Raw genomic sequence first — 22671 nt, forward strand, 5'->3', positions numbered from 1 at the left:
TAGAGGCAGGGAAACCTATGCTTCTGCCACATCTCCATTAGATCTATAGAGGCATGTTAACATGCCTCCTATGATGTCTATTGAGGCGGCTGAGCCAATACACTCATGCCAAGTCTCCATCTACAGCAGCAGTGGTACGCGATTGCTCTTCTCCGCTGAAGGGGTGGGGCCGGATTGGTGGTCGGGGTCGGTCCTCGCCGAGGACGGCACTCTCACTCTCACTCCCTCTTGCTCCTGCTTTGCTTTACCATCTGCTGATTTCTCTTGCTCACCCTTATGGCTTTTCTGTAATAAACGGTTAAACACCTCCCTATCGACTTGTCCTTTGGTGTATCCAGGTGGGCTCCAAAGACTCGTGGATGGCCAAAATTGTCAGTATGAACCTGGCAGCCTGGTCTCAATAGGAGACAAAGCATGGCAATCCCAGCCATTGCAAGTGGTGCCCAACGTGGGGCAGGAAGAGTAGTGCCAGGTCCTCTTAGCTTGGCTGGTCCGGCTAGGAGAAGAGGGACGACGCCCCTTCTATGTGAAGGGAAGATGGGTCATGCTTTAGTTAAAGTCTCGGATTGGGAGGTGTTGGGAAAGGAGACAGACAGATTAGTTAAGCGAGCAGGTTTGGGTGTAGATCCTAAGGATGCCCGCGCCTTTGTAGACATAGTTTTTCGCTGCTGCCTGTGGGTTCATGTTAATGGACTTGACTTGCAAAGGTGGGCTGTAGTCGGCTCCCAAATGGCCTCGTTTGATAGAGACAATCTGGGGGTTAGTCCTTCCCTACACAATTTGATCTATACAGTACTGAAAACTCAGATACATGGACCTCAGTCCCCACCCCCAAACTGGATGCTGAGGCGCAAACAAAAGAAACAGGGCCCGAAGGCTCCAAGAAACCACCCTTAACCGGTTCTTTATCTTAAGCTGAAAAACAGGAAGGAGAAGGGGCGGGGGTACAACCCGGGAAAGAAGGAGAAGAGGAGAAGGGGTGCTGGAGCACACTTCTCCCGCCTCCTTCAGACTGGCTGAGACCTGCCCCCTCTGTGCCTCCTGTTGAACCCAGAGGAAATTCCTTTTTGGCCCGTGCTTGTAAACAGGCTTTAGAAAAAGGGGATGAGGAGGCTAAGGAATGGTTGGATGCCTGCCCCGTTTTTGAAACTGACCAAGGGCGCGTTTGGTCACCATTAGACTGGAAAAAACTAAAGGACTTAAAACAAGCAGCAGAGTCATATGACATCGATTCCCCTTTTGTTAAGGAGATGCTTGCATCTTTGGCAAACAGTACTGTCCTGACACCCAATGATTGGAAAACTTTAGCAAAGGTAGTGTTGAAGCCGGGAGGAAGCTCTTCAGTGGATGACAACTTTTGCAGACATAGCTAAGACTTTTATTAGAGACATGCAGAGTAGGACTCCCCAAGCTGATTTCCAAAAAATAGTGGGAGCTGGCAAATATGAAGCTAATAAGAGCAGTTAAAATATAATGCTACTGTGTTCGGCACAGTTAGCCAGCTGGCGCAGAGAGCATTTCAAAAAACACAGCCTTCTGGCAAAACAACACCTGCACTCACGAAAATAACTCAATGACCAGATGAGCCGTTCGTGGATTTTGTAGCTCGTCTTCAGGAAGCCACCTTGAAGCTTATAGGACAATCAGAGGCAGCAGGTCTGATTACAGAAAGATTAGCTAGAGAGAATGTGAACGCGGCTTGTAAAAAGATTTTAGTTTCAGTTGATCCAGATGCTGGGGGTAGAGGAAGTGATAAGAAAATGTGAGAATGTTGGCTCCTCTGCATTCCAACTTGATGCCCTAGCAGAGGCCTTGTCAGCAGGCATAGTTAGAGGATTACAAGGCAAGCAATCTGAGAATCAGGTTTGCTATGGATGTGGGAAATCCGGTCATTTGAAATCACAATGCAAGAGTGGGGCTTGGTCTAGAATCTACAATTGCCAAAAGCCCAGACATTTTTCCAAGGAATGCAGAAAACCGCAGTTGGGAAACGGGCGAAGGGGCCCCTCGAGGGCCCCTGCCAAACCGACCAGTGGAGCGCCAAAGAATCAGCAGGCATTTCCTGTTATGCAAAGTCTCCCAGCTCAGAATCTGTCACTACTAAGAGAATATCAGTGACTTCTCCCCTCCATGGGAAATCCCTTAAAGCTGGGGAATTCTGCTGAGTGGAACCCAGAGACACAGTTCTAATGCCTATTTCCCCTATTTCCCCTTATTGGCAAGCTGCCCTGGTGGTGGGCATGACAGATTATGTTCCTGTAATAGTTCATACCACCGTGCTTGATTGTCATGGAGAAAAAATCTTGGTGACAGATGTCAAAGATCACCCTTTCTTTATTAACAAAGGGGATGTTGTGGCAAAGGCCTTACCGTTAATTATACAACCTCCCCTAGAGACCCCAGATATTGATTGGATGCAACATGTAGAACATGGCAAATCTTGGGCCACTATAACTGTGAATGGGCAGCCATTCCGGGGTATTATTGACACCAGTGCTGACCACTCTGTCATTCCATCCACCATGTGGCCTCCTCGATGGCCTTTACAACAGGCTGATACCCAGGTTCAAGGAGTAGGGGGCACACAAATCGCCCAGTTGTCACAACAGCCTTTGGAGTGGGACTTTGCAGGGAAGCGAGGTACCTTTAACCCCCTGGTGATAGAGGGATTGAACTACTGTCTCTGGGGACGGGATATTCTGAAAGCATCTGGTGCCGTGGTATACATACCGGAGGCAAGTTTTTAGTGGGGGCCATTGAGAAAGCATGCCTCATACTGCTGGTATGGAAGTCTTCTTATCCAGTCTGGGTCCCTCAATGGCCCCTAACTGCTGACAAGACTCAGGCTCTCAAACAAATAGTGGAAGAACAGTTAAAGAAGGGCCACATAGAGAAAACCACAAGCCCGTGGAATAGCCCTGTATTTGTTATAAAAAAGAAGTCAGGTAAATTGAGAATGTTAGTGGACCTGAGGCAGACTGGGTTGCCTTCCCCGAACATGGTACCAAAAGGATGGCCGATAACCATATTAGATATTCAAGATTGCTTCTTCTCCATTCCATTAGCACCACAGGATTGTCCCTGCTTTGCCTTTAAAGTACCCACGACTAACAACACAGGCCCTGATGAAAGATATCATTGGAAAGTTCTCCCTCAGGGCATGTGCAACAGCCCTACCATACGTCAATATTTTGTGGGCTTTATTCTGGAGCTTATAAGACAGCAATGGCCTCAGAGTATAATTCTCCATTACATGGATGATATCTTGCTTGCCTCTCCCCAATCTGCTGTGCTTGCAGGCCTGGAGAAGCAAGTTATTTCTACCCTGGCAGCCCATGGCTTATTCATAGCCCCTGATAAGGTCCAAATGTCCCCACCATTCAGGTATCTGGGCCATTCCATGGGAGATTTCATTGTCTCTTTAGAATTTCCAAAAATTGACACTCACAGTGTCAATACCCTAAATAAGTTTCAAAAATTAGTAGGACAGATTCAATGGCTTAGAAGCAAAGTGCCTGTGCCCTTTTCACTGATGGCACCTTTATATGACATCGTAAAAGGGGATTCCAAATTGCAGTCCCCTCGACAGTGGAACCCCGAAGCCTTCCAGGCCTTCCAGAAGATCTTACAGTTGGCGGCTTGCTCATCAACCTACAGGTGGGAGCCCCAACAGCTGCTGGAGGTGACCATTCTCAAAGAGGAGCCTCCTTATAGTGTCATCCATCAGGGACAGGAGTCCCAAGAATTTATATGCATGAAACGGGGAAATACCTCACTCCCCAACAGAGTGGAAGTTCTGGGTCACTTCGCTTTACAGACCCTTCAGAGGGCCACCCACCTCAGTGGACGGACGCCCATCTTCCACCGTCCTTGCTCCCCCACTGAATTTCATCTCCTAGCCCAGGAATCCTACTCATGGTTCCTATGTATGCAATGGGCCACTGTAGACTATAAGACCTCGTCTTTGCTCCATAACCTCTTGAAACCCTTTGCTCTATTGAAGCCTCCCCATATTGTTCAAATGGAACCTGTCCATGCTCTTAATGTTTTCACTGATGCTAATAAAGAAAGGGCCTCAATATATCATGAAGGTCGAAGGAGTATTAAGGTTCTTGACATTCCCCATTCCTCAACCCAGAAAAACGAGCTACAGGCAATCATCTATGCCTGTCAGCACTTTCCTGAGGCCATTAATGTTATCTCTGATAGCCACTACGCAGTGGGAGTGACCAGGCACATTGAAGATGCCTTGCTACTGCATGACAGGACCTCTATATTCACTTTTCTTCACCAGCTGCAAGAAGCCCTTCGCGGCAGAGCTAACCCAGTATATATACTGCATGTTTATTCTCACCAACCCATTTATGGTCCCATATTTGAAGGTAATGACATTGCAGATCACGCCCTTTCGGGTACTGTCTCTGTCATGCCACTTGAAAGTAGCCCCTTTAAGGCGCACCAGTTTCTTCACTTACCAGCTCACTCACTGCGCCGGTTATACAGCATTACCCGGGAGCAGGCCCGTAACATTGTCCACTCCTGTGTCCATTGTGTGCCCTTCCTTTCCCAGCCGCCTTCCAAGGCTGCAAACCTCTGGGGCACAGCTCCTAACGAGCTCTGGCAAATGGACGTGACCCATATGGGATCAGTGGCTATACACGTGTCTGTGGATACCTTTTCTGGCTTTATTGTGGCCACAGCGGCAAAAAAGGAAACCACTCAGGCCGTTATCACCCACCTATTCCATTGCTTTGCGGCCACTGGCCTTCTGGCCTCTATAAAAACAGACAATGGGCCTGCTTACACTTCTGCTCAGTTTAATCAATTTTGTTCCCAGTTTGGCATTAGGCATATCATGGGCGTTCCCTATAACCCCACTGGCCAAGCCATTGTGGAGCGCGCTAACTGCACTTTAAAGACTCTCCTTTTTAAACAACAAGGGGGAGTTCGCGGTGGCCACCAGGGTCTTTGGCCTGCTCAATCGGATATAGATCTGGCCCTGTTTACTCATAATTTTTTGTGTTTTGATCGGGACTGGACCCTCACTCCTGCCATGAAACACTTCGGGCTGTTGATGACACACCCTAGCCATACGTCCCCCACGAAAACCATGCTTCAGGCACCTCGAGAGCCACGCTTTGTTATGTGGAGGGACCATACAGGAGTATGGAAAGGGCCCTCTAAGGTCCTATTAGAAGGACCTGGATTTACTTGCATTGCAGATGAGGATGAAGCAGAAGGACAAAGATGGGTCCCTACCCGATGGACTCGACGTGTCAGTCCTCGAGAGATGAATAAAGCAGATCAGGAATGCTCAGAGCACCCTTCAGGTGAAATCCAAAGAGAAGAAGAAACGCGGCCACTGGAGAAATCAAAAGAGGAGGCAGGCACCCCGACGCAGACGCCATAAACAGACACAATTAGCTAAAAATCTTCTGTTTATCAGCCTTGCTTTCAGTCAGCTATCTCTGGGGGCATCGAAAGCCATCGCTTGCACAGATGTAGAGGAGAATGCAGAGAGGTGGATGGTGGTGCCCAGGGGAGGCTTGCAAATGACCATCATTGAAGAAGAGACACCAGAGATAGGATTGGCAGGTAATACTTCCTTGATTGTGAGTCACCATCATGTCGACCTCATCACGCCCAGAGTTAAAATGAATCATTTGGCAAATTGGACTGTGCGAGGTACCCCAACATGCATTACCACTGCAGAAAAGACCTTTGAGGCACAATATGATATGAATAACAAGACTAAACACCTTTCCCTCTTGGCGGGGCATATGGGTATTTGGACCATGCAACCTTATATGAACAATACATGGGGCCAACCCCACTGAGACTAACCTGACGATGGGTGGCATATTGTGTGACCAGTTCAGCAATGGCTCTCGGCCGATTTACTGGCCATGCCACCAAGCGGAGCAGATGCCCATGCACCCTACTTTCACCCACTGTCATGATCCCTTTCCATGTTCTAGTTATATTGCCAAAGGATACCTTTCCGACCCATGATGGAATGATACATTGGGCGTTGGATGGAAGCTTGGGTACTCAACAACAAGCCCCACAGGAATACGGAACTGCCGGAAGCAGTGCTCAGCTACCACAGGGTTCCTCATGTTGGACTCTGGAAGACTGCAGTGGCTATGATCCAGAACGTGTCAATGAACTCTACCATATGTCAATGTAAGGGAACACCGTGCCAAGACCCCACTTTCCAGCAATTTCATGCCTACTTCAGAGTGGAGGCCGCCAATTACACCACCCATTCAAATTGCCGAACCGGATGTGACGTGATGGGGTATTGATCCCAGATGCAGGCAATTGAGCTTCAGGGTTATGGATTTCTTGTGTGTTTTAAAGACAAGGTGCAGGCTACAGTCAATGGGATGGAACTCGGTCTACCGGTGTTTCACTTACAGACTAAGAGCTGTAATCTGACCAACGCCATTGGCCCTGAGGCTCTTCCCATGAATATGACTGTATTCCTGGTAGGAATAAGACATGTTGCATACCTGCGTGCATTGAGCCCAAACGATTGGTATAGCACCAAAGCTGACTATTATATAGCACGCATGGCCAAGGCATTAGAGAGACAGAAGAGGGACTTTTTAGGTGCCCTTGCCTTAGAGGCAAGCATCTTTGAGGAGTTTCAAATACAGTACTTATATGCTAAGAACAAGATTCTGGCTTCACAAATTGATCAACAAGCACGAATCCTGCAACAAGCCATCCAAAGGCAGGCGCAGATAGATCAATAATTGGAACTGCAAATTCAGGCACTAACTGAAGTGACTCATCAGCTTAGCAATGAGCTGCTCTGGCATGAACTGTGGAGCCAGATCTCTTGCGACGGAAGATACACGACCTCATGTGTGACCCCCTTGAAGGCACGTTGCAATGACACCACCAGCAGTGACACTTGGGTAACCCGTTGGTGCGAACAACAGGCAACTCTAAGTGCCATTCAATCCACTGATATGACTGGAAATACAGGCTCTACGATGGCTGGTAGGACTATCTAAGAATGCAATTGCTCAAATGCATGACAGCTCTGACGACACCATCCAAAAGATTACAGACTGGATGAGCCATGTGTCCTCTCCAGTGGCGGGGTGGTTGGGCCACCTTATCACTCTTGGGTTTGCAATTGTCTTTCTTTTTCTTCTTCTACCCTCCCTCCTTGTTTGCTTTTGAGCAGGTCAAATCTGAGCTTTTGGTGCTATGACCGAGGGCCCAAGTAGCTTAAACAAAAAGGGGGAGTTGTTAGGGGCCTTCTGCTCCTGGTGGGTCTCGGCCTTGTCCACTGGTATGGAAACTGTCCTGGAAGTGGAGTGGAGGCGCACGGGCTGTGCGTGATGTCACTCTAGAGGCAGGGAAGCCTATGCTTCTGCCACATCTCCATTAGATCTATAGAGGCATGTTAACATGCCTCCTATGATGTCTATTGAGGCGGCTGAGCCAATACACTCATGCCAAGTCTCCATCTACAGCAGCAGTGGTACGCGATTGCTCTTCTCCACTGAAGGGGTGGGGCCGGATTGGTGGTCGGGGTCGGTCCTCGCCGAGGACGGCACTCTCACTCTCACTCCCTCTTGCTCCTGCTTTGCTTTACCATCTGCTGATTTCTCTTGCTCACCCTTATGGCTTTTCTGTAATAAACGGTTAAACACCTCCCGATTGACTCGTCCTTTGGTGTATCCGGGTAGGCTCCAAAGACTCATGGATGGCCAAAATTGTGAGTATGAACCTGGCAGTTTGGTCTCAGTAGGAGACAAAGCACGGTGATCCCGGCCATAGCACACTGTCATCCTATCTATATTACTCAAGCCCCATTCTAATTTACCCTTCCCTCTTTCATACAGAAATGCTATCGTGGACACACAGCTGCGATTTTTTCCTACTCTCCTTTTACCAAATCTACAACAAGCAATTGAATCACACTCTCTGTTCCATCAAAATTCAAATACATTAAGAAAACACTTCTCCCTCACACGAGAACAAGCTAGACAAATCGTTAAAAGCTGTCCCAAATGCATCTCTTTTACTCCTTCTCTTCTTACTTCTATTAATCCTCGAGGTCTTAAACCTAACCATATTTGGCAAATGGATGTTACACATATTCCTTCACTCAGAAAACTCTCTTATGTCCACATCACTGTCAATACTTTTTCCTCTTATACCTTTGCTACAGCTCAATCTGGAGTAGCTGTTAAACATGTCATTACTCACCTTCTATCATTTTCAGTACTTGGGATACCTAGACGTTTAAAAACAGATAATGCACCTGCGTATACTAGCAAATCCTTTGTTTCCTTCTGTTCCTTTTATCATATTAACCTAACTACTGGTATTCCATATAATCCCACAGGACAAGCTATAATTGAACGTAAAAATAAAGATATTAAAAACCTTCTTCTTAAACAAAAAGGGGGAATGTGGCTTGATTCCCCTCATATGCAAACGGCTGTTGCACTATACACTCTGAATTTTTTAAATGTAACAAAAGATGGATTCACACCTGCCAACAGACAGTTTAAGGAAAGAAAACTCTCAGAAGTCAGGGCAATGTGGAAGGACCCTATGACAGCAAAGTGGGAAGGTGCTGATCCATTAGTAATGTGGGGATGAGGGTATGCTTGTGTTTTTCCAGAAAACTTTGATAAACCTGTCTGGATCTCCAAGAAGAATGTCTGAACCTGTTCCTCAACTGACAGACCAGCTACTGAAGCTGAGAATCCAGGGGAAAAGGTGGAGGAGCTTAAAGAGATTACTGTGATATGTGAAAAGCCTAAAGACAATTAACTACAACCACCCTCTTCCTTCCTGGGATCAGATACAAGACCTATCAGCAGAAGCAGTAGCTATGATTAACAAGCAATGAAACCTGTAACCCCACCTCTTTTGTTTTTAGCGATGGTTGCACTGCTTGTCATCCAGCAGACACCTTGTGTCCAAGGCGACCAACACTGGACTTATTTTCCTTTTCCACCCTGGCTACAACCCCTGAAGGTAACCAGACATTTTTAGAGGCTTGTACAAAGCCACCTCAAGCTTTTCTTGTTGCAATATCTTTCAATGAAACTGGGACTAATGGTGGAGATACTGGTCTTGTTCAAAATAATGACACTCTTGAATAGAATATTACTTGTATAAATTGTACTCTGAAACAATGTATTGATAATAATGACTATATTGTACTCTTGGTAAGCACAACCATCATTTACTATCTTCCCTAATAATATTTCACACGAATGGTTCCAGAACTCTGGTGAACATGCTACTCAAATTATTTCTTCCTCTTTAGCCTGTTTAAAATGATTTATTGGCCTCTTTGTTACAGGATTAGTCACTGTTGCTGCTCTTATCGTATCCACTACTGTTTCATCTATCGCTCTACAATCTGAAGTTCAAACTGCACAATTTGTAAATGACTTAGCAAAAAATATAAGTTTAGCTTAAGTGCTATTGATAGAGCTATATTGTATAAGTTCAATTTATCAGAGCAATCAGTATTGTATTTAGGAGATGAGTTAGAAACCTTGAAAACAAGGCTGGTATTGCAATGCGATTACAGATATTCATACATTTGCATTACTCCACTACCCTATAATGCTTCAGATTTTAATATCTCATGGGACAAGGTACATGCCCACCTATTAGGGGCCTGGCATGATTCTAATATTACCCTCAATCTTAATACCCTTTATGAGATTACTTCCAACGTTTAAAACAGTCCCCATCCTAGGATTGACCCCAATAAAATAGCTAATATTATCCTGTCCGCATTACACCAACTTTCACCCTTTCCAAGTATATCCTTGCTTTTGCATAATGCTTCCCTAACCAGACTGTGGCATTGGCCTAATTTGTTTTTCCCATGCCTTTTCAGATTCATATTAGCAACCATTAAACCAATTGTGAGTCAATTACACGAACTTAAGTTAAAAAACAAAAAAGGGGGAGATGCCAGAGCCGGGTCCCTATGGATAATCTCTAAGTCCTTAGTGATTTAAGGGGTCAATACATACAGAGGTTTGCCTCGGGATAAACGCTTCCTTGACTTTTGCTCCAATTCCTGTTTGTTATTGTTCATTGATTCCAAGACCTTACTCATGACCAGCCTTGAAGCCAGGTGGCTAATTCACAGTAGACTATACTAAAAACTTAGCAGGAAAACAATAGATATGAACCTCGGCATTAAAATTACTTTCTCATGAGAAAAAGATGATGTGATGTTTAGCTGCTTAATTTGTGTATGTTATTAACAGCACTTAGTGGAACTTGTAAATCATTTTTCAAGATACAAAGCTGTTTTTCTATGAGTATATAATCAGAAAACACCTGAAATAAACTAGTCTTGAGCATGAACCTCTAAGACTCGCCTAGCCTGACTTTTCTTCCTCCCATTTTTCTTCACTGCTCTGTCCTACACCACACCAGCTGCTGGCAAACATACGATATTATGTATTATATTTTACTTCCTTTTTTGGTCTACTATATCCAAAACCATTATGTGATGTTACATGCTATATATTTATATGGGACCTATATGTCTGGTCTATTGCATCCGATTCTATTAATGTACCTGCTACAATTTAAAGAAAATGTATTCAAAATTGGAAGATGATAATAGGAAGCTACCCTATCTGACTTTATTTATTTGTAATGTAACTACTGGTCATTAGGGAAACACCAGAATTTAAGAATACTATGAGACTTTTTTGTGGACACTAGGATTATATCAAGAGATGCAGGCTGGCTTTGAAGCCAATGAGTGTTCCTAGCAGCACAATCACCAAAGGTGAATCAGTCACCAACACAGGCTACTTTCCTGTAGCTAAAAATAAACTAAGGAAGGTGAAAGACAAAGTCCTTCTTTGCCTGGGAAGAGTGTCTTTAGCCAGAATGAGAAAAAAATATAAAAAATGAGAATCTTTTATTCCTGGGCTCAGGAATCCCAACAGAAGCCTGACACTTTGGCTCCATAAAGGGAAATGACTGCATCCTACAGCTATCTACAGATCGTTATGATGGCTGAGAGCAAGATTAGAAGGGATGAGGACATATCAGTGTCCTAATAGTGCATCCCATAAGTCTAGATATAGTAAGGATAATTTTTTTTTTAATACTTCTTAGTGTTTCTCTTGAAGTCGTTACACATTTGTGTCTGTATCCATGTTTATGTTTGGCAAGGCTGGAAGGAGAGACTGAATGTTATTTTGTTGCCTTTTATTTTCCTTTCTATCATCTTGCTATTTCTTATTAAATACTTTACTACTTAAAAAAAGAAAAAAATAATAATAAAAGTAACCCCAATTAAGAACCCCAAGGAAATCAATTCCCCAGAAGCAGTGTCTTGACTTTGAAGGAGCAATACAGACCACCCAACTGAAAAGGGGGGGGGTGGAGGAGGTGGGGGGAGTCTCAAGTGTTGAGGGCCAGCTCTGAGGAGTCAGAGGATTCAGGCCAGCCCAGGTTTTTCCTGTAGTTTGTCCTCTGTCCGATGGCTATGGGAACTCAGGAGGTTGGCTAACCACTCCTCTGTTCTGTATTTTGAGAACAGCATGACCTTGTAGATTACAAGGAAGCGAGAAAAGGGTTTGTTACTTTGGGTGAGAAATATACTTCTTGTTACTTTGGGTTATGTTCCTATGAGAAACATATTTGTTGTTACTTGCAATGTTACCATAAGAAATATACTTGCTGTTACTTTGGAAAGATACATAAACCCTTACCCTCAGATTAATAAACAGAGCTTGTTCTTCACATCGCCCACCTGGCCCATATGATTCTCTCCTCACACTCTGTCGGCATTTGGCCGTGGACGCAAGAGCTTGTGGCAAGTGGTGCCTGAACAGGGACATGGAAGGAAGGCTTCCCCAGGCAGAGTGGCCCTGGACAAGGTGGGCTGTTTGGCCAACAGCCCTAGAAAAGGAGCTCTGGTCACCGCTTTTTGGCGTCTCCAATTCAAAGCAAAAGTAAACTACACAGGCTAAGCAGTGTCCTATAAAATAATTAGCTAATATGGGGCAGAGGTCGTTGGCAGAAAAGAGAGACAGAGAACATTACTTAAAAGTGTTGAAATCATTAGTAAGAGACAGGATTGTTGATCACTTCTGGACAGCTGGTTGAATTCTTAGATACGGTGCAACAATGCTATCCTTGGTTTCCCAAAGAAGGGACAATAGATATGGGAAAATTGGAAATAGTAAGTAAACAATTAAGTGAATATTATCGAGAATGTGGACCTGGTGTTTTTCCGGTGTTCACTTTCTCAATATAGAACATACTTAAAATATGTCGCCAAAAACCAGAAGAGGTGCCTTTGGCCACAAAAGTAATTAAGGTAGAAGCCTCTTGTGGTACTACGGGGGAGGAAGAAGTTGCAGAAATGTTAACGAAAACAGTAATTAAGAATTAAGTGATGAGGCAGCTGAAGTTTCAAAGCCCCCTCCACATTCTCCATCCCCCACAGCTCTTCCAAAGTATTCCTCCTGGTTAAATCTTTGTCGGGAGGAGGAGGACATTGTGACCAGAGCTGTAGGTTCAAGCAGTAGGACAAGAGGTCCCTATAGAACTACAGACTGCTTTGCCTATTACAGAAACAGTAAATCCCAATGGAGGGGTCATTAGAGAACATCAATCTTTTGATCTAAAATTGCTAAAAGAATTAAAACATGGGGCACATGAATATGGCACTAACAGTCCATACATGCTTTTGCTAGTGGAGAGCATTTCCCGAACTGCTTTGGCTCCTCAGGATTGGCAGATTTTGACACGGACAGTCATGGAAGGAGGTGATTATTTAGTCTGGAAATCAGAGTTTTGGGAATTATGTCAGGAGAAGGCTAGACAGAATTGTCAACAGGGCATAAACATAACTTTTGAACAGTTAACTGGCACTGGGAAATATTCAGAATTAAGAGAGCAATATAAATTATGACTTACATGCCTATGAGAAAATTATGCAGTGTGCTCGTGTGGCGTGGATGAAGGTCCCAGGGAAAACCGATCATTCCAATTCCTATACAAAGCTTGTTCAAGGGCCCCAAGAACCTTCTTCTGACTTTGTTGCTCATCTGACACTAGCTATTTAACAAAGTGTCAGCAACTCTGAGGCAGCTTCCATTTTGTTACAAAGATTAGCTAAAGAAAATGCTAACACCGACTGTAAAAAGTGCTTAGCTGGAACAAGGGATGACACACCTATAGCAGAAATGATAAAAAGGTGTCAGAATGTAGGGACAAAGGCCTTCTATTAGAATCCTTTGCTGCAGCATTAACATCACCTCGAGGCAGCAAAGAACGCTGCTGTTATAATTTTGGGAAGCAGGGTCACATAAAAAAAGATTGCAAAGCCCCCATAATTCAGCCCCAGTCACAAAAATCTCTACCACCTTCACAGGTCTGTCCTAGATGTCGCAAGGGCAATCATTGGGCTAATGAGTGTCGCTCCACTACAGATAGAGATAGCAATCTACTTTTGGGAAGTGCCTCCCGGGGCCTGCTCCAGCCCCAACAAACAATGGGAGCAGCATTATCCCTGATTCCTCCAGTTCACATGCCAACCCCACCACAATAAAAGATTTGTGTCATGCAACTTTATGTAGTGTGGGCCTTGACCGCCCTAGTTCTTACTCTTATTCGATAACCACATCTATGGGAATCTGTTTATTATCTACCAGCATTTTTGGCCCTATCAGTCAGGGAACGGTGGGACTTATTCTTGGCTGGAGTTCATCATCGATGAGGAGTTTGGTTGTTCTTCCCAGGGTTGGAGATTCTGATTTCACGGGAGAAATTCAAGTTTTTCTGTATTCTATATATTCCAAACCTCTTATGATAGAAAAGGGAGAACGGATTGCACAGTTAATACTTATTCCTTATGTTAACACTGGTAAATATAATAATCAAGTTAGGGGAGCACAGGGATTTGGCAGTACAGGACGGGAGGCATTTTGGGCACAGACTATTATGGACAGCCATCCCACATTAAGACTATCTATTGAAGGAAAAAATTTTGAAGGGTTGATAGGCACTGGAGAGGATAAGTCCATCATTTCAAAGGCTCAATGGCCACAAGCCTGGCCTTTAAAGCAAACAGAGATGCCTCAACAAGGGGTGGGGACTGTAACCATGCCTCAACAAAGTACTCAATGGCTTGCGTGGCAAGTAGAAGGAATGCAAGGAAAATTCTGGCCCTATATCCTTACAAACCTACCAACGAATCTGTGGCGGCAGGATATACTCAAAAAGATGGGAGTCTCAATACAATCAGCCCACAGCGATTTTTATTAGGGGTCACTGTTGAGAATGTTAGGAAGGTGGAGACCCCTCGAATAATCTGGAAAGAGGGACCTCCCATATGGGTGGAACAGTGGCCCCTGTCTCAAGAAAAGCTGACCATCCTGACTGAAATAGTGAAGGAACAGTTAAAGGCCGGCCATATTGAGCCATCTAATAGTCCGTGGAACTCACCTATTTTTGCTATAAAAAAGAAATCAGGAAAATGGACAATGTTGACCGATCTTAGACGCACAAATGATAGAATGCAAGATACGGGCAGCCTTCAACCAGGATTGCCCTCCCCCAGTAGAATACCAAAAGGATGGCCTTTATGGATAATAGATCTGAAGGATTGTTTCTATACTATCCTGTTAACAACCAGAGGACAGACTGTACTTTGCATTTTCATTACCTTCAATAGTCCCACCATTTGTCAGCAATTTGTAGCAGTAGCCATTCAACCAGTTAGAGACTGCTTTCCACAGGCCTATATTATGCATCATATGGAAGATATTTTATGCTCTCACCCAGATGCTGGAGTATTAGACACGATTTTGAGAACTATGGCTAAGGCATTGGAAGATCAAGGTTTAGTTGTAGCACCAGATAAAATACAACTTTCTCCACCCTTCTCATATTTAGGACCAACAGTAGTTCAGACAGATATTAAACCACAGAAGGTTGCTTTAAGAAGGGATCAATTCAAGTCCTTGAATGATTTTCAAAAATTACTGGGAGATATCAATTGGCTTCAACCTCATTTGGGAATAGGAACTCATGAGCTAGGGGAACTTTTTAAGATACTCCGAGGAGATCCTAATCTTAATTCCCCAAGGCAATTAACTCCAGAGACAAATATACAACTTCAAAGGGTGGAATCTGCAATTGAAAAATGTGAAACCCAAAGAATAAAAAAGGGTCTCCTTACTGAGATCACCATTCTGCCAACTCCAGAGATTCCTTTTGGAGCCATACATCAGCAAATGGGAATCTTAGAGTGGGTATTCCTGCTGTTCCAAACCAAAAGATCTGTAACCCCTTATGCATAGCTTGTAGCACAACTTATATCAAACGTGCTAAAATGAGCACTCGCAATCAGTGGGCACCTTCCCCAGGTGATTCAATAACCATATACTCAGGAGCTGCTTGACCTGTTGGTAAGTAATGAACCCTCCTGGCAGGTGGTGTTATCCATATATCAAGGGACTATGGATAATATATTTACACAAAAAATTTTTCAATTCATGACACCTTATAAATGGATTTTCCCTCAGATTATACAAATTCAGCCACTGCCCAAGGCATTGACTGTCTTTACTGATGCCACAAAGAATGGTAGGGCGGCTTATTACTGCCTTCCTTATTAATAATCCATTTCACTCTACTCAACAAAATGAGATTTTTTGAGATTATTGAAGTCATAAAGCAATATAATTGTCCTCTCAATATTGTCTCTGATAGCAAGTATGCTGTTTACATAGTTAACTCCATAGAAAGAGCACAGTTAAAATGCTCCACTAACCTCTCTATTTTTCAGCTTTTTCACAAATTATAAAACGCAATAAGAGAGTGTACCCATCCTCTCTTTTGCATGCATGTTCCTGCTCATACTTCTTTCCCAGGTCCTATTATAGAAAGCAACTCCATAACAGATACAGTAACTACCTTTTCTTTTTCCCTACTTGAACCTCAGCAATCCCATGCACATTTCCATCAATTTGCCAAGATGTTAAAGAAACAACTCCATATCACACAAGAACAAGCGCGGAATATTGCCAAATCACGTACAAAATGTATTCCCTGTCTTTCCTCTCTGCATGTCACCTCCACTAATCCGAGAGGCCTCCGTCCATTGGACATATGGCAGATGGATATCACTCATTAACCATCTTTTGGGCATCTTCACTATATACGTGTGACTGTAGATATCTTCTCTGGGTTTACTATGGCTACCCCCCCAAGCCAGGGAAGCTGCCACTCATGTCATTGATCATTTATTATTTTGCTTTAGTGTTCTTGGCATTCCGAGACACCTAAAGACTGACAACGGTCCCACCTATACTAGCAGGAATTTTGCACAATTTTGTCTCACCTATAATGTCACTCACTCAACTGGCATCCAATACAATTGTACTGGGCAAGCCATTGTTGAAAGGCACAACAAGGACATTAAGATCCTCCTTGACAAACAGAAAAAAAGGGGGAATAGAAAATAGGGTGAGAAGGAGATTGGATCAGGTAATATCTACAAATTTTTTGACACTAGATGATCAGGGACATACTCCTGCACATAAACATTTTGCGGGACAAAAGAACAGGTTGTTAGACAAGCAACCAGATGACACGGTAATGTGGAAGGATCCAAAGATGGGTAATTGGGCTGGTCCAGTAAAATCACTAAGCTGGGGTCGAGGTTATGTTTGTGTTTTTTCCAGTACATGCAAGAGAATTGGTGTGGGACCCCGAGAGAAACATTCATATGTGCCAATACACTAGCCACAAGGATGAAGACCCTGAGTATCCATGGAGGTCATTCAAGGAGGGACAAGTGAAAGAGGAAGGCAAGACCGAGGAGAAGAAGATTGGGTGGTAGAACAATGACTTTTTTCATCACACTGATGTCTATCACGGGTTCTTACCGGGTGGAAGAATGATTGCATTGGACTTATATGCCATGCCCCCCATGGGTTAAACCTGTCACTTGGCATGATAAATTGGCCCCAATAACTGTAAATAATACTGATAGTCTTGGGGGGAAAGCACATAACCTGAATATTGTAAATATAAATAAGACTGTATCTATGCAGCTTTTAGCAACAAGAGCCCCCATATGTTTTTCTAGAATCAATTTGACCAGTGGTGATGAACGGAACATTTGCCATAGTCTTTTTCCTAATAATAAGAAAGCTTAATTTTTTGAACATGCACAGTGGTGGTTAGTGCAGAAATTGTTCCTCACCACTCACACTCGAAGAAACATGTCCATGTCACAGACCCCTAGGCCTCCTTATCATACTTGTCCCCTCACCAATAATGTTACATGGCACCTTTTTGCACCTTGGGAAAAATGTATTGTTCACCTTAACATAACTAAAACTATAGGGGGTGGGGGGCATAGGTTGCTCATATGGTCTGATACTCAAGGTGGTGTATCCATAGGCTCCTTTATAGAAGACACTATTATAACAGAACCAGAAGGAAAAGTGTTTGAGGATCTTTGGAGGGCCATGGCAGCTTTGGGCCCTGTAATAACACAGAAAAAGGTATGGGACAAGTGGATAATTCCTCAAACTCATTATATACAGGCTTGTATAGGGTATCCCCAAATGTTTTTATGTTGTAATTTGTCGGTCCAAAAGTATCATAACCAAGTTTTTAACATACCTTGTGTTAATTGTACTCTATCTAGATGCACAGACCCTACCTCAGGGTCTACAGTTTTGATTGTAGAACAACCCAGTTATGCCTTATTTCCCACAAAAGTGTCACATAGGTGGCATCAGTCTGCAGGAAAAGAAAGCTTTGATATAATAGCTCATGAAACGGCTCTTGTAAAACATAGAAGAAAAAAGATTTATCAGTGCTTTGGTTGTAGGAATAATAGCTACAATTTCCATAATTGCCTCTCTCGCTATGTCTGCAGTGGCCTTAGAAAGCTCTGTACAAACTGCTCAGTATGCTAACGATTCAGCTCAGAATATATCCGTGGCTCTACAACATCAAATTGAAACAAACACCCTGCTGCAACAAGAGTTGGATGTTTAAGAACAATCAATGATAGCACTGCGTGGACATATACAACAATTAGAAATGCACTTCAATTTGAAATGTGATTATTGATATTCTTTTATTTGTGTGACTCCATATGTGTATTCAAATTTCACTAATGTGACTAGTGAACTAATATTAAATAAGCTCCAGGGTACATGGCACTCTGAAAATATTACGTGGGAAATTAACCAATTATCCAAAATACAACATGAGATAGCTGATTCTCATATTGATGCTATTGACCCTCAAGATATTGCAAACAAATGTTACATTGGATAAATCACCTTAATCATTTTAACAATGTATTGAGCTTGCTGTTGCACTTTCTTCCTTGGCTATGTTTTGCATTAGTTTTGTTTCCTTCTTCCCTGTTTTTTAAGACACACTCACCACATCTTAGGTGAGCTTCATGCATCCCTTCATTATCTCAACTTAGCACAGAAAAAAGGGGGACATATTGAGGGCCAGCCTGAGGAGTCAGAGGATTCAGGCCAGCCCAGGTTTTCCCTGTAGTTTGTCCTCTATCCAGTGGCTATGTGAACTCAGGATGTTGGCTCACCACTCCTCTGTTCTGTCTCTTGAGAACAGGATGACCTTGTAGATTACAAGGAAGTGAGGAAACAGTTTGTTACTTTGGGTGAGAAATACACTTCTTGCTACTTTGGGTAATGTTCCCAAAAGAAATATACTTGTTGTTACTTTGGGTAATGTTCCCATGAGAAATATATTTCTTGTTACTTTGGAAAGATGTATGAACCCTTACCCTCAGATTAATAAACGGGGTTTGTTCTTCACATCTCCCACCTGGCCCACATGATTCTTTCTCTCTTCACACTCCGTCAGGATAGGCCACAGCCACAGAGGCAGGTGCTCGTGGAGTAGAAGAAGATGACAACTTGAGTTCCCTACCTTTATCTGGGATTAAATTCAAACTGAAAAGGAAAATATCCCCACTGGTAGGAGTAAGGACAAAAACTCTTTATGGAACTCATTTCTGTTTCTTTCAAAAATCACTGAAGACTACCATATTGTGGTATTTTTAGCATTTTAAGGACTATTAGTAAAAAGTAGCTGCATGGTAGCAGTCACTGTGGTGCTGTAAATTGTATGTTTGATTTGACTAAGCACCTTGTAGCACACTAACCACTGTAAGTATGTGGTTTTCAAAGTCAATATGAAGGCCATAGGAATCTTTATGTACAGTTTAGTGGCCCCATTTCCATCTAGCATCACTGACCTACAGCTTCACTAAGCTATTACCCCAGGTCATCACTCTTTCCCTCACAGACGTGCCTATGCCTTTTAACCTTTTTCTCACTGTAGACTACAAGCTGTGCTAAGTGTCAATGCACAGGCAATAAATCTGTTTTTCAGTAATTTTAGAATACAACCCTTCCTTCTGTGCCAAAGACACAGGGTTTGGTTAGTGGTGGAGAGAACTACTATATCAAGTGCTATCCAGGGCTAGGAATAGGACCTATGACAATTGTACCACTATCCTGATGAACAAATCAATGTAAATCACAAACTGAATGCAAGGGCTGTAGTTCTCGGTCTTTTGCTCCAGCATCAGGGAACTCAGTCCTTCTTTTACAACCTTCTTTAAGCTCATAAGTTGTTGACTTGGACTATGTTAAGTAAAAGACTGCAGAGCTTACCTCCTCAACTTAGGATATGGCAAGAGTTACTAGGTGGACATCTGTAATACTTAAGGGAGTGAGAGATGAGGACCTATAGAGGAAGAAAGGCCTGGCTAGAAATGGTTGCAGGACACTATGAAAACTGGTGGAACACCATTGGGGTGGTCCCCATAAGACCTCACAGAGGCCATGTCACTGGTCTCACATTCCCGGTCATAGAATGATCCCATTTATGCTTTTCTTATTGGACAGTGGCTGATTGTTAATGACCCAGCTCTCACACTGGGGGTTCCTGTACACCCACTTCCAAGGTAAATTGTTATATTTATTGTATACCTTCTGATATAGGAGCTGTGGGGTTGATAAGACCTGGTCTATACCCACATATCCACTCATCACCCTACCTTTCCCAGCCTCAGTCTGAGACCAAGGATACCCACCACCATTTATTGTAATATTTATATATTTCTTAACCATTTAACATGTATAAAATCGTGCTACTGTTTTCATAAGATTATCTTTTTTTCTCACTAAGCTTTAAACTTTTTTTGCAGTGTGTAAAGAGGACCCTGACTGATGTCAGTCTTTCCTTTTTCATACTTCTGAAATCAAGTAACAACCTCCAGGTTGTTTTGACTATGGACTATCTCTCTCTTCTCAATCTCATTCCTCCCCATGGACCCCCAATCACCCTGCAAACCAAATAATTGCAAGGTTGATCCAACCACTGGGCAACATCTATTTTCCTTCCTCAACTGTATGAAACAAGCAGGCACTCTATAACTTATGTGCTGTGCAGTGTTCCTGCTCAAAACCCTCTTGGATCAATTAAAGACACTGTGTTCCCCTAGACCAATATCTCTTTGCTTTGTTAAATCAGCATTTATGGTGTCAGAAGTGAGATTCAGATTGACCTCTGAAAACCCAGAAAATATCTTTTCAGGAAAAAACCTAGAACAACTGAACTAGCAGAAAAATGGGATGCAGCAGTTTTGTAGCCCAGGAAATTTGGGGGATTAATGGAAAAAGCACCTCTTTCTCTGGGGAAAGGAGAGCAGTACAGAACAGGAGGCATCCCAGCAAGCTAGCAGAAAGCCTCACCTCAGCATACCACAGGGAGATCCTGAACACCAGAATGGTAGGGCAGGCAAGCACCAACACCAGGACCCGCCCAAGTGCTTCAATATGGGCAGAGCAACTGGTGGAGAGTGGCTGGGAAAATCACCACATGCCATGACTTTTTCTGGCAGCCATGTCTCAGAGTGCCTCAGCAAAACTCTGGGAAGCACAATTCCAAGAGGTAAAGCTCCAGGCTGAAAGACACCCTGCAGCAGTGAAACATCCCTGTGCAAAGCTTGGTGAGCAGGAGCCAAAAAAGGAGCACAAGGCCAAGGTAGGCAGGCATCCTCCAGAGGACAGATTCCTTACTCCTACTTCTAGAGCCCAGTGCTGCTGATTCTAATCCCAACACCAAGAAAGCTGCCAGAACCCTACAGCTTCCAACTGCCAGCACCAGAGGCCCCAGCACACAAAGCCAGTGACCAGCTCCTGGACTCCCAGTACAAGAAGCTTGGGTCAGTGCCCCCTCTTCTACAGCAGGAAAGCTCAATTTTTTGAAAGGTCAGGAAACAAGCAAACACCATAAGCAAAAAAGAAATGAACAATGACCATAGATTCTTATTATGGGGACAGGGAAGATCAAGGCAGAAATTTAGGAGAGGACAACTTTGTTAACATATCCACATCTGAAACCTCAAAAAGGAATATGAACTGGTCTCAAGAACAAAAAGCCTTCTTGGAAGAGCTCAAGAAGGATTTTAAAAGTCAAGTAAGAGAGATAGAAGAAAAATTGGGAAAAGAAATGAAAGGAATGCAAGACAGAGTCAACAGTTTGGAAAAGGAAGGACAAAAATTAACTACAGAAAACAAGTCCTTAAAAAATACAATTGGCCAAATGGGGAGAAAAAGAAAAGAAAAGAAAAAAGAAAACAACTCCTTAAAAAGCAGAATTGGCCAAATGGAAAAGGAGGCAAAAAAACTCACTAATGAGAGAACTCCTTAACAAGTAAAATGGGCCAAATGAAAAAGGAGGTACAAAATCTAATAGAAGAAAACAACTCACTAAAAATTAGAATTGGGCAAGTGGAAGCTAATGACTCTATGAGAGAGTGAGAATCAGTCAAACAGAAACAAAAAAATGAAAAAAATAGATGAAAACATAAAATACCTCATTGGTAAAATAACTGATGGAAAATAGATTCAGGAGAGACAATCTGAAAGTTATTGGTCCACATGAAAACCATGATGAAAAAACAAAGAGTCTGGACAGCATCTTTCAGGAAATCATCAAGGAAAACTGCCCTGAGGTCCTAGAAACAGAATCAGGATGATGCAGGACCTTGCAGCTTTTACATTAAAAGACTGGAGAGCATGGAATACAATATTCCATAAGGCAAAGAAGCTTGGATTAAAACCTAGGATCAACTACGCAGTGAAAAAGTGCATTATCTTTCAGGGGAGGTGATGGACATTCAACGAAATAGGGGATGTCCAAACCTTCCTGACAAAAAGACCAGGAGTGGAATGGAACCCCAGTAAATAAGCAGCACTGGCAGGCTACACCCCAGCGGGCCTTGCATTAAGCCCCACTTTCACAGAAGACAGCAGCCTTAGACCAGCAGTGAAACTCCATCCTCGTTGCTGATCAGTAGTGAGAACCCACCCCTGGGGCCAGACAGCAGTAATACACTGCTTCCATGTAGAGGACCACAGGTGAGTAGGACTCTGACCCTGATGGCTGAATAAGCCCTCTCAGATGAGGAGCTTGCTCTTTGGCCTGGATCGGTTCTCCACTCCCGGAAAAAAGACGGTTATGCAAGTTCAACCATAAACAATATTGCTAGCTCAAGCTCAAACATGTATATTATGTATCAAGTAATGAGACATTCTGGGAACAAGAAGTACATGGTGT

The sequence above is a fragment of the Phascolarctos cinereus genome, unplaced genomic scaffold (genome assembly GCF_003287225.1).
Source record: "Phascolarctos cinereus isolate Bilbo 61053 unplaced genomic scaffold, phaCin_HiC Scaffold_4;HRSCAF=312, whole genome shotgun sequence".
Lineage (NCBI taxonomy): Eukaryota > Metazoa > Chordata > Mammalia > Diprotodontia > Phascolarctidae > Phascolarctos > Phascolarctos cinereus.